Consider the following 13,241-nt stretch of genomic DNA (forward strand, 5'->3'; position numbering starts at 1 on the left):
TTGGTGATGATGATAGCATTTGAATTTATCAATCCTTCAAGAGTAGAAGGAGAATTCTCATAGCATTGATGACGGGGTACCTTTGGAGTTGATGTTGTGGGTGCCAAATTTCCACAAGTAGCTTCATGTGCAAGTTTCTTTTTGAGCTTTTCCATCAAATATCCTTTGTATGATGCTTTGACTTTTTGAAGAAGGTCCACCATATCATCTCCGACAATCATTGGCTCCATGGTGGGCGCTAAGTAGTCTTCATGGGCAATAGGGGAGGGACATTCATCTTCCTCACGGAAGCATACCTCAAACTTCTCAAGGATAGGCTCCTCAAGCAAGGTGATATCACAAGTCCATTCTTCTCCCTTATTCCAAAGGTCTTTGTAAGACACGTATTCTTCATAGGCCTCTTTTATGGTCATGTCATCATTACTATCTTCATAAGAATCATAAATGGGCGCTTCATTCAATTCTTTCTCCAACATCTCAAAGTTCACATCAATAGACACACCCTCATACTCACAAAGGCTAAGAGTATTTGGCTTACTTAACCTCATATCTTCTTCATCGAACACCACACTTTCATATTCACAAGAGCTCAAAGAGGTTGGCCCTTCCCACTTCTCATTTCCCATATCAAAGGTTACTACTTCAAATTCACATTCATGACCAATGTCCAAAGAATGGTGGGGAGTGATTGCTTGGGATTCTTTCATTTGGGCAATTTGAATCTCCAACTCCTCACCTTGGGTAACAATGCCTTGAAGAACATCATCCCTATTTTGGCTCTCCTCTATCATTTGTTTGAAGAAATTTTGTTGATCTCCCATCATTTGGAGAATCACATTTTGAATGGGTTCATCATCTTGTTATGGGTATGTGTGAAAGTGCTCATATTGTGGCATTTGGGATTGATTGTAAAGTGAGTTTTGGGTAGGAGGTTGTTGTGGATAATGGATGTGGTGATTTTGGTGGGAAAAATTGGGGTAGTAGTTAGGATTTTCATTGTATGAATAGTAAGGTAGGTTTGTGTTGACTTGCTCCTCAAACTCCCCATACCCATTGTAGTCATACTCAAAAGATCCACCACATACTCCATATGTCAAGACTTGAGCCATCATAGCTAAGACAAGGAAACGACTACAAGCATGGAAACTACACAAAGGCGGTAAGAACGAACCTTGAGGAACAAGTTCCTTAAGGTGAAAGCAAAATCAAAATAGACAAACAAGTAAGAACTTAATCACATAGCACCATCCCCGGCAACGGCGCCATTTTGATGGGTTATATGTCGTCGGGTCTCCCAATCAAACACATTTATAATACTCAACAAACAACTAGTTACTGGTAAGTCAAGGTCGATCCATGGGACGGTGTGCTTTGGGTTCTAAGTCTATCTATTTCAATTTATGCAAGTGTCACGATTGGTTTGGGTTTGTAGTTGAGTTCTAGACTAATGAAAAGCAATAAAGTAAAAAAAAAAGGTGTAAACAAGTATTAAAGAGTACTAGGATATCATGGGGTCATAGGGGATTCATGGGATTTGATCATACAAACATGTTTACCAAGTTGCAAGTAATTAATGTTGTAAAGGAACCGAGTTGGTTTATGTCTTACGGTTCTTAGGAAGAGTTGGGTCCCGAAGCCGAATCGATTAGATTGTACAACACCTACAAGTCGACTTACTTTTCTCCTAATCACTTCTATGCATGGTCTAACAAGACTCGAGTTGGTTTATATCTTACAAGTCAAGTTTAATAGATAAGAGATGGTTATAAATGCAAGGATTCATAGGCTTAGCATTTCATCAAACATAACATGTGCATAGGTTGACATCACAACAAGCAAGCAATTTAATTATGAAAACATATTAGATTAAGCATGATTGATTTCCATGTTTGTTTCCCTTAATCACCCACTAATCCTAGTTTAGTAACTACTCACTGATTATCTTGGAAAACATGTCATTAATGGTGTCAATCATTACAACAAGTATAAACATGATAAGAGCTTAAGGAAATAACCAATAAAGAGTAAAGGGTAAAAGAGTTATACCAAACTTGAGGTGATCCAAATAATAAAGCAAGAATAAAAGAAGAGAACTTGATTGATTGATGAGGGGTTGTCAATCCTCCAATAATAACCCAATAATCTTCAATTACCCAAAAGTAACAAACTTGAACAATGATTAAGGAGAGATTAATGTGAAATTTGTGGAAAGATTAAAGAGTAATCTAATCTAATCTACTCCAAATCTATTCTAAGAGGATTTTCTAATGTGGAAGCTCCCTCTGATTATCATCAAAATGGGGTATTTATAGTAGTGCCTCATTTGGTTAACTAAGGCTAAATTAGTAATTAACAATTCTAAGTTCTAAGTAGGGAAATGCAAGTATTTCAGGGAGATGCGCATCTTTGCTGAAGACGCCGAGGGACGCTCGGATTCAAGGGTGGGACGAGCGGATTGTAGGCAGGAGGGACGTTCATCTCGAAGGTCGGGACGCTCGGATTCCTGGGTACCTGGACGAGCGGCTTCCTGCTTTGGATGCCCGGATTGTTGTTCAGAATTCTTCCTCTCGCATACTTCTTATTCTTGCAACGTTGGTCTTTAGTTCTTGCCTATTCCTGTACACTCGTTCTACCAATATCGTCAATGTCCTTCCAAATAAGCTCAAGAGACGGGAATTTCCGCCTAATTGTCTCCTTTCCTACAAAACATATGAAATGCACTAGGAAAGCAAAATAGAAAGCATTTGACGGACAAAATGGTTATGGAATGTTATAATAGTTTGCAAAATAGGCTCAATTAGGGGACTAAATGTGCGCAAATATGAGTCACATCACCGGGCGAAAGCATTTCTACGCCTCCAAACTTGGCTTTCCGACCACTATACGTCCACAGATTCGCTTGCCGTGTAGGTGACCTACGTCCACGGATCGGCGGTGGCCCATGTACACATAACACGTGGCCCATGTCCACAAGAAGCACTAGGGAAGAATACCTCCTTATCCGTCCAAGTAGGCATAGGACATGAAGGATCAAGAAGTCCTTACCTAGCTAGATGTAGTAGGGGTGGATATTGGGCTCGGTAAGCATTCACCCTATCATCGTGAGCTTCTTTATGCATTTTTTGCATTAATTGGGTCAAATAGTCATTACCTACCACGATATTAGAGCCACTCGGTTTGAATTCTTGGTAGGCAAAAGGATATGGTGGAGTTACAATGGTAGAGGAGGAGGGCTTTGCAATTGGATCCCTATGTTGCTTAATTATCACTTCTTCGGCTTCCTTGGAGACGGGCAATAGGTAGTTTGGTCTACGGACGGATATACTGCAAATCTTGCTAGGCAAGACAATGGACTTGGCTTCCTTGATGAGCCACTCATAATTTTGGTCAATATTGTCATTCTTGACCAAATAAAATTTGTTGATCATAATGCTCATATCAAGGAGGTTGCTCCCCTTAACCGTTTTGTAGGTGTTATCCTTGTTGAACTCCAGGTTAAAGTGCTTAGCTAACGTCGTTACCAAGCCCCCGTTTACAATGATGGCCGCTCCATCTTTCCCATTATCAATCTCGAGACACCGATCAAGCAATAGTTGAAGAATGTTGTACTTTTTGGTGAACTTCCCATTGATATTCATGAAGGACTCAAGGTAGACAAAATCAAGTTCGGTGAAGTGGTTGGTGCCTTTCATAGCAATCAACGTATTGGCCAGGAACTTGTGGCAAACTCTTATGCAGTTATGCCTGGATGGTGAACATATAAAGCATGGCACTCCCGGAAATAATCAAATTTTCGACCGGTAATAGCTTTCCAAAGGGGTGCGGCATCATACTTCAAAGGCTTTTTCTCAAAATGATCATATCGCATAAGACCAAACATTTTACCAAAATCAGTCTTAGTCATTCTTCTACTCTTGTTCTCAAGACGGAACTCAACATAATTTCGAGTCTCTATCTTATATACCCTCAAGGAGCTTATGAAATCCATGGTCAATGGGGGGTAAGTCAATTCATCCATTTCGAAGAGGGTTATCAACCCCATGGACTCGAAAAATGCTCTAGTTCGCTCAAATACACCCAATTTTCACAAGGCATCTTGACAAATAAACTTGGTAGCCACAATAGTCTTTTTGGCAAGGGATAAAAATGCAATCCTATGCTTATCGGTTAAGAAAGTTACCTTCGAAAAATTTGACAATTTTTCTACAACCGGAGTAGATGTGGTAGCTTCCTCAATAGGATTGATGGTTACTTGGATTTCCTCCCTTGGTTGAGCTACTACCAAAGCTTTAGATGCAAGAAGAGCTTATTGCCTCTTTGATAAATTATGAGTTTTGGGTGCCTTGGTTCCACCTTTGGTCCTTGCCATTGTATTCTCCTTCTTAAATTGGTATCAACAAACCAAGATTTTGCTTGAATGTTCCTTGCTTCTTTAAACTTCAATCAATTCCTCAATCAATTTAGGATTTTCGAAATTTTGCCCAAACCCTAGAAAATTGATTCACTTTGTGAGGAAATTTGTTGTTTAGATGGTCTTTTGTTGATGAAGGAGTAATTTAATCTTGTTTTGAGCAAGTTTTGTTTCGATTGTGGTGAATTTTGTCGAGAAATTGATGTTTTTGAATGAGGGGATTAAGGGTTGAAGTGGGGGAAAATGTATGTGTTTGTGTTTTTGAAAGATGGAAATGAATTGGGAAGAAGGGTGTCCCGTGTTTTGTTTGGCTATCTGGCCTGGGACACTCGGATTTTAGACGGGACACGCGGATTGTCTTACAGGACATCCTGACATAACAAAGCAGTGCTGGGATGCGCGGATTTGTTTTAGCCCGAGCGGATTTCAGCTAAGATGCTCGTATTGTGCCTGGGACGTGCAGATTTTCTTACAACAAAATTTTATAAGTTTGGAACTTCCCAGGACCCGCTGATTGATTTCAAGACGAGCGTCCTGAAGTCGAGGATGAGCGTCCTAATGTTGGCTTGCGCAGATTTTCTTACAGGACGTCTCCCACATATTGATGTTTTCCGAGCTCCCACGTCCTAAGGCCAGGACGCGCGGATTGAGCTTGGGGACGCTCGGATCATACTCAGCTCCCACGAGCTCAGGTTTGCTCTTGAGGATTCTTCTTCCCATGTCATTCTTTTTTCCTTTCCTTGTTAAATGTTGTGGGTTGCACTAAAAAATGCTTGGTTAGCCTAAGCATTTGCCATCCCCACACTTGGTCAAACACTACACATCAAAACACGTTAAAATACCTCCCTCACTTGCTCTCATGTCAAAAATTTTGATCAAAGCAAAAAAATGCAAATCCAAAATAACAAAGAAGCAATAAAGGAATTGAAATGCTAGTTAGGGGGTTAGAATATTTACAAATGGTGGTTTAGGGAGGACTCCACCAAACTCTCATTATTGGATGAGATGTCAAGGGGGCAAAGCCAAGGTGTTGTTGATGTTGCTCAACACCTTGTAGAAGTAGTCGAAGGCTTGCTCATTTTCATGATAAAGATCTTGCATAGATCTTTGTGCATTGTTTTCTTCATTGTTGTAGTCCGAGTCAAAGTGAATGCAAGGATCAACACAACCTTGGTCTAAGGTCATAGCATTTCCAATATAAGGATTGACTAATCCTTCAAATTCATCGTCCCATAGACCACAAACTTCACTAGCTTGTTCCCCAATGATGTCATGAGTTGACAAGAGCAACTCTTCTTTCTTGTTGTCATGGCCAATGAGACCTTCTTCATTACTTGTCATGATGGGTGAGCTATTCAAGCTCTCATTGTTGTTGGAAATTCCATACTCTCCGAATAGAGCTACTTGAAGGTCATCCACTTTCTCCTTCCATATTGGTGGTGTTTCTTTACCCATGGCTTGATCTTTTCATAGAGATTCTAACTTCTTTCTATCACTTTCTCGGCTATAGTTATCGACCATGAAACATGGCTCATGTAGTCAGGAAGCTCTTATTGTTTTTTCAAGATTGAAAGTAATTGTCTCGTCCCCTACTTCAAGTGTGTGATCCCCATGTTTCACATCGATTACCGCTCCCACGGTATGCAAGAAAGGTCTTCCTAAGATGATAGGAATGTTGGAATCCTCCTCCATGTATACAATGACAAAGTCTACCGGGATGAAGAATTTGCCAATTCTCAAGGGGACATCCTCCCATACCCCTAGAGGTATCTTTGTTGATCGATCCGCCATTTGAAGAGAAATGTTGGTGCATTTGAGCTTTCCCATTCCTAGCCTCTTACATACCGAGTATGGCATGACACTTACACTTGCTCCAAGATCACATAATGCTTTGTTGATTGTAGTGTCGCCAATGGTACATAGAATAGAAAAACTTCCCAGATCTTTGAACTTTGGAGGGGAACTCCCTTGAAGAATAGCACTACTTACTTTGGTAAAGGCAATAGTTTTCAACTTTCGGATGTATTTCTTCTTGGTAAGGATATCCTTCATGTACTTTGCATAAGCCGGAACATGATTGATCAATTCCGTGAATGGGATTGAGATTTCTAAGTTCTTCACAATTTCCATGAACTTTCCAAGTTGCTCATCAAACTTAGGCTTAGCTTGGCGACTTGGGAATGGAAGTCTAATCATAATAGGCTCTTTAGCCTTCTCTTCATTCTTCTTCTTTGAAAGTTCATTGGTAGTAGGATCTACCTCCTTAGAGTTCTCCACAACTCTTGCTTGCTACTAGCATTCACAATATCTTCATCAATTGACCTCTTCGGTCCCTCATATCTTGTACTACTCCTCAAATGGATGGCACTAACCGTTTCATGTCTGGGGGGGGGGGGGGGGGGGGGTTACCTTGAGGCGGTAATTGTCCCTTTTATCTTTGAGAGCTAGAAGATTCTAATTGAGTCATTTTAGTCTCTAACATTTTGGTGTGGGCAAGTATGTTGTTGATGGTGATTTCCTTAGCTTGGCTATCTTTTTGCATTTGGGTGAAGAATTTTCGTTGATTTTTTTGCATTTGGAGGACCACTTTTTGAACATCAAAGCCTTGGTCATTGGATTGGTTGTAGGAAGGTTGATTTTGATATCCTTGGCTTTGGTTGAAAAAGGGTCTTTGAGCTTGATTTCTCATTGGAGGTGGGGTGTATGTTGGTTGGGGGTTTTTGACATTTTGGCTCCTGTATGAAAGATTTGGATGGAATTTGGTATTCTCATTATAGTAGTTAGAATAAGGGGTTCCACTCTTATATGCTTGGAAAGCATTCACTTGTTCATTTGTTCCCCTACATTCATTTTGCTCATGTCCCAAAGTTCCACAACTTTCACATACTCCATTTGGAATTGAGGATGATGCCGCCATAGCATTGACATGTTGTTTGAGTGATTTGGAAGCTTTATCAAGCTTAGCCATGGCCTTCTCAAACTTTAAATTGATGGTGTCGATATGAGTAATTAGTTGAGCACCCAATTGTGTGATGGAATATACCTCATGCTTTCCTCCTCTAATGGCCTTTCGAGGCCTACTATATTGAGAATTATGAACCGCCATTTCTTCAATTTTGGCCCATGTTTGATTGTCATCAACTTCGGTAAACATCCCATTGTATCCCATATTAAGCACATTACGTGAGTCTTCATATAAGCCGTTCCAAAATTGTTGAACAAGGAACCACTCACTAAGCCCATGGTGTGGACAAGAACGATAAGTGTCCTTAAATCTCTCCCATGCTTCATATAATGATTCCTCATCCCTTTGCTTGAACCCGGTGATTTGGGCTCTCAACATATTAGTCTTCTCCGGAGGATAGAATTTCTTGTAGAAGGCAAGTGCTAGCTTCTTCCATGAATCAATACCAAGGGTAGCCTTGTCTAGGCTCTTCAACCATTGCTTTGCGGTACCGATTAAAGAAAAAGGAAACAATACCCATCGGATTTGGTCTTGAGTAACTCCGGTTTGAGAAATTGCATCATAATAGCCGCAAAAGTCTCCATATGTGAATGAGGATCCTCACTAGGCATCCCTCCAAATTGACTTCTCTCAACTAATTGTATGAATGCGGATTTGGCAATGAAATTACCGGTTAAATTTGGTGGTTTAGGAGTACCGTTTGGTAGGTTCTCCTCGGTTGGTACAGAATGAGATGAAAATTTAGGCATTGTGGGTTGATTTTGTGGTTGGTTTGGAATTGGGTTATCCTCTCCTTCTCTTGGAAAAGGATTGACAAACTCAATGTTATTTGGTTGAATGTCCACAATCTCTCCAATACCTACAACTCCTGAAGTACCTCTAGCAACTCTTCTATTGTTGGTTAAGGTCCTTTCAATCTCGAAATCAATAGGTAATAAATTACCCTGTGATCTCCTAGTCATGCAAAATATCAAACAACTAGAAAACAATTAGAACAACCTTGAGGAGATTGACTTCCCCAAGGTAAAGAAAGACCCAACTAAAAACAATTAACGAAAATCAAATCGATTTAACACCGTGCTCGGCAACGGCGCCATTTTTGGTGAGGCGATTTTGTATGTAATGCTTAGTGCTTAGTCGTTGCCACTACCTAACCAAAACAATATTTATAACTTCACAAACTACTCTTAGTAAAGAGGTAAGTAAAGGTCGGATCCCAAGGGACGGGTATTGATTTAAGACTTTGATTGCAAGTAGCTATGTCTTAGGGTGTCACAAATTGGGTTGAGATGAGATAAAATCTAAACTAATCAACAAGATGAATGTAAATTAATGAAAACAAAGTAAAGCAATTAAAGGGGCTTGTAAACAATTGATTAAAGGCACTAGGGTGTCATGGGTTCATAGGGGAATCATGGAAATAGATCACACAAACATGTTCTCAATTAGAAGCAATCACTTATTGTTGTGATGGGATCGAGTTAGTGTATATCTTACAATCCCTAGGAAGATTTGGGTCCCAGAGCCGAGTCGATCAAGACTTTACAACACCTACAAGTCGACTTAGTCTCTTCCTATTCAAATCTATGCATGGTCTAACAAGGCTCGAGTTGGTTTATGTCTTACAAGCCTCATTGAAAAGATGAAAGATGGGTAAAAAATACAAGGTTTCATAGTCTAGCATTTCATCAAACATAACATGTGCATAGGTTGAAATCACAACAAGCAAGCAATTTAATTATGAAAATATATTAGATTAAGCATAGAACAATTCCCATGATTGTTTCCCCTAATTCCCCATTAACCCTAACTTAAAGGACTACTCACTCATAATCAAGTTTAACATGCTAATAAGGTTGTTAATCATACTAACAAAGCAAAACATGATGAATAAATGATGTGATTAACAATAAATAAACAAAGGTAAAATAGATTATACCTATTTGAGATGATCCAAATAATAAAGCAAAGAATAATAGAAGTACTTGATGATTGATGGAAGGTTGTCAATCCTCCAATAAACCCAATTAATCTTATAATTACCCAACTAAAACTAAGAACAATTGAAAGATTAATGAAAGATTAAGATATGATTAATATTGAAATGTGTATTACAACTTTGATTAAGACTAAATTAAGGGATTGACTATGATTAAGATTGGATTAAGATAGGATGATAATCTAGGTAGTACAATAGGGTATTTATACTAAAATTAAGTACAAGGATTAAGGTTACTAAGGGCTTAAATGACGATTAAGGCCCTAAGAGAAGCTTGACAATTTTTCTAATCCCGAGGGACATGCACGGATCATGCTGCAACTCCCAAGGGAATCCGCGCGTCCTCGCCTGAAGCACGGCTGGTCCTGTAAGGAGATCCCCTCGGGCTGGGTTGGAGACGCTCGGATCCTGGCTCTGGGACGCTCGTCCTGAGCTCAGGACGCTTGGATCCTGGCACAAGGTTCTTCTCTTGTTTTGGCTTCCTAAGAATCCGTGGGGATTGTCTTGGGGATGCGCGGATCTTTCATCATTGCCCATTTTCCTTCATTTATTTGCCTAGGCTTCTAGTGTCGGTCTCCTCTTCGATGCTTGGTCATTAGATGCGATCCATTTAGCTCCATTTTGCTCCATAAATGCAAGGCTAGCAATCCTCCCCTACCAAGGACACAAAACCTCAAAGAATATGCAAAATGGGAAACTAAAGATAAGAAATGACCCTGATATATGCTAGAAAGCATGGGAACGAGGCTACTTTGGGGACTAAATGTGCTCAATTATGAGTCACATCAGTCGTTGACCTTAGTAGTTGCCCTTGACCTTCGTGATTCCAGTAGGACTTTTGTTGACCACCGTGGGTGGCGAAATTGGCGTCTAAAGGGTTGTGTGTCGTGAACCTTAAGACGGAATTTGTATGTTGTGTGGTTGTCGTATAAACATGGGACCTAGGTAGTTGGCTAGGTCGGCTATGAGCAGTCCTAGTGGTGGTGTTGGGGTGGTTGCAGGTGGTGGTTGGTACGGTGGTTGTCAGTTGTGGTGGTTGTAGCGTGTTGTGTTGTTTATACGGGTCTTATGTCGTTTTTGGTGGGTCGTGGGTTGTCGTGAGTGGTCATGGCCGGTGGTGGGACCACCGTGGGTCAAGGGAGACCACGGTGGTAGCCGCGGGCTGTCACGGTGGTGGTAAGGTGGTGAGTGTGTATGCTTGAGTTGGTTTGTGTCGGGTTGTGGGGTAGAGTTTAGGGCGATGTTGTGGGGTCTGGTTAGGACGGTTTAGCTGGTGGTTGGAGGTCGTATGGGGTCTTCATGGTGCAGGCTAGTGGGGGTTGGCTATGGTGGTGTCATGGGTGGTTGGTGGTGTCGGGAAAAGGCGGGTAAAGGTAGAGCGATGAACACGGTTTTATCGTGTGTATGTGAGTGTGTGTGTTTGAGTTGTTTTACGGGAGTTCATGGGGTTGGGTAGTGGGTTTACTTGTTATTTATTTAAGACGGGTTTTTATGTAATTACTAGGTTTGTGACCCGTGAAATTCACGGGTTTATCTATTTTAATTTTGTTATTTTTATCGTATTGTTTATATTTGTCCGAGAAATTAGTTGATTCATTTAAAAAATGTAGTCTTGAAATACATAAAATTTAGTTAGTTAACGCCTTATTTCTTTGACAACTAAACTATATATTGTACTTTAGTTGTTGTTTTGATTAATATACTAATAACATGTGGTTTTAAAAAAACAAAAAAATACCTTCAAATTATCAATGAGTTCAGTAATTCATGGCACCCATGTAAAAAAAAAAAAATTAAATGGTGAAGGTTGCCTTTTAATTAGATTGTATAGATTTTGTACTAAAATTTCGATGTGAAAGTTTGAACGTCTCTTTGTCATTTAGGATAAATAAAGTTAGTAAGTGAAGATGAAAGGGCAAATTAATGCATAATGTTGAATTTTTTTTTTTTTTTTTTTTTTGAGTATGATAAATCTCACAATGTAAGGAGCTTAAAACATATATGATTATAGGGTCTTTTTATCTTCTCAATATTTTAATTCTCATAAGTTATGAAATTTAATAAATTATATCATCTATATCAATTTGTCAAAAATCCTAAATTTTAAATTTTTGCATAAATGATAAAATGAGTTAAATAAATAGTAGCCTACTACAAATTTCATTACAATCTCATTATATGTTTTGTATATACACATTAGATAGATAATATGACATGTACGCATAAATATTAGATAATAATTTATATATAGCCATTATCCATGTCAATAGGATTTTTTTGTCTAACTTGTTAATAAGATTGAGATCCTTGCAACTCCAATTTCGTTCTATGAGAGCTATTATTCAAAGGAAAAATGATGAATAAAAAAGCAACACATACCCAAATAAAACATACTTTTGAAAGTTTCTGAAATCCTAAAAAAAAAAAAATTATGAACCTAAAAAAAATTAGTCATTCATATTCAATTCGTGTTGTCAATCTTGTAGTTAATTTATAATATAGTATTGAGTGGAATGGAGGAAGTATTTATTTATGCAATTCTAGTATTTTCTTCTTCATATAGTCTTCTTTCTCCTATGAAATATCCCTACAAAAACAAAAAAAAACCATTGAGTGATTAGTAACAAACAAAATGGTGGAATTTGATTTATGTAATATTAACCTTATCGTTATTAATTTAAGTTTTCCCGTAAATAATGAAAAAAAGAGGGCATTGAATCATAAAGATGTAAGTGTATTTACTAGGGCTGAGCAAAAAAACCGATTATCCGAACTGATCCAATATCTGATCCGGATCCGATCCAAAAAAGTGGATATCCGATCCGAAAAGCAGTTTGGATCAGATATCCGATCTGAAATTTTCGGATACGGATCAGATATTGGATATCAGCTCTCAAAATTTCGGATATCCGGTATCCGAACCAAAAGTAAAAACACATTCATTTTGGTTGTTTGGATGAATGTGGGTCTTTGTTTTTGACGTAATAAAGCCCATTCACCCAACCCAAAACAAAACCCTAAAAATTCAATCCCTCAATCCCTGTTTACTTTGTTTCCCATCTGCCTCCCTCATCTCCTTCCTCTCATCTCTGTCAGCACTGACCACCATCCCATCAGCATCTCACCCACCCAACCACCGACTGAGCAAAAAAATTAACCACGAGCAGCAGCCAACTCCTCAATTCAGGCGCCATCGCTACTCCGTCTTACATATGCAACCAGGAGAAGACCTAACTCCGTCGTCAGCAGCAACAAGTCAACAAGTTGCCCTGTGTTTCGAATGCTGACGCCGACGCCGCATCAACCGAGCTCATCATCGCCAATCGACCGAGCCCAGCAACCGCGGACCACCAGAGTTCAGCAATCGAATCACCATCCGTGTTGAGCATGTATTGATTGTTCATATTCAACACACTTGAATATTTAATTTATAATTGATTAATGGTTTTGAATTCTGAAATTGATAATGAAAATTATCTTGGATATTAAATTCGTTTTGGATATTAAAAGATAATAAAAATTATCGTTTTGAATTCTGAAATTGATTTTTTCAGATAGGCAACGGATATTTGGATATCTGATCCGAAATTTTCGGATACTAAAAATCGGATATCCGAATGTTTCGGATCAGATATCGGATAATGAAATTTGTGGGTTTCGGATACGGATATCCGATCCGAAATCGGTTTCGGATCAGATATCTGATCCATACTCTCCCCTAGTATTTACCTTAGAATAGCACAACTCCACAAATCTTGATAGCTCATAAATGGAACAAAACAACATATACGAGAAGGTTAAAAATGTGAAGAGTACTTCATAACCAATGGAACTTAAAAATAAATAAATAAATTATTAATTTAAAA

The 13,241-nt window shown here is 39.0% G+C and overlaps 1 non-coding gene across 1 annotated transcript; it reads left to right on the forward strand.

The window, feature by feature from the left end:
- Positions 1 to 7,647: 7,647 nt before the first annotated feature.
- LOC141654596 (small nucleolar RNA R71) lies at positions 7,648 to 7,754 on the forward strand. The gene has a single exon (XR_012548152.1). It is a non-coding gene; the product is annotated as a small nucleolar RNA R71 (small nucleolar RNA).
- Positions 7,755 to 13,241: the final 5,487 nt, after the last annotated feature.

This window comes from Silene latifolia, chromosome 4 (genome assembly GCF_048544455.1).
Source record: "Silene latifolia isolate original U9 population chromosome 4, ASM4854445v1, whole genome shotgun sequence".
NCBI classification, from domain to species: domain Eukaryota; kingdom Viridiplantae; phylum Streptophyta; class Magnoliopsida; order Caryophyllales; family Caryophyllaceae; genus Silene; species Silene latifolia.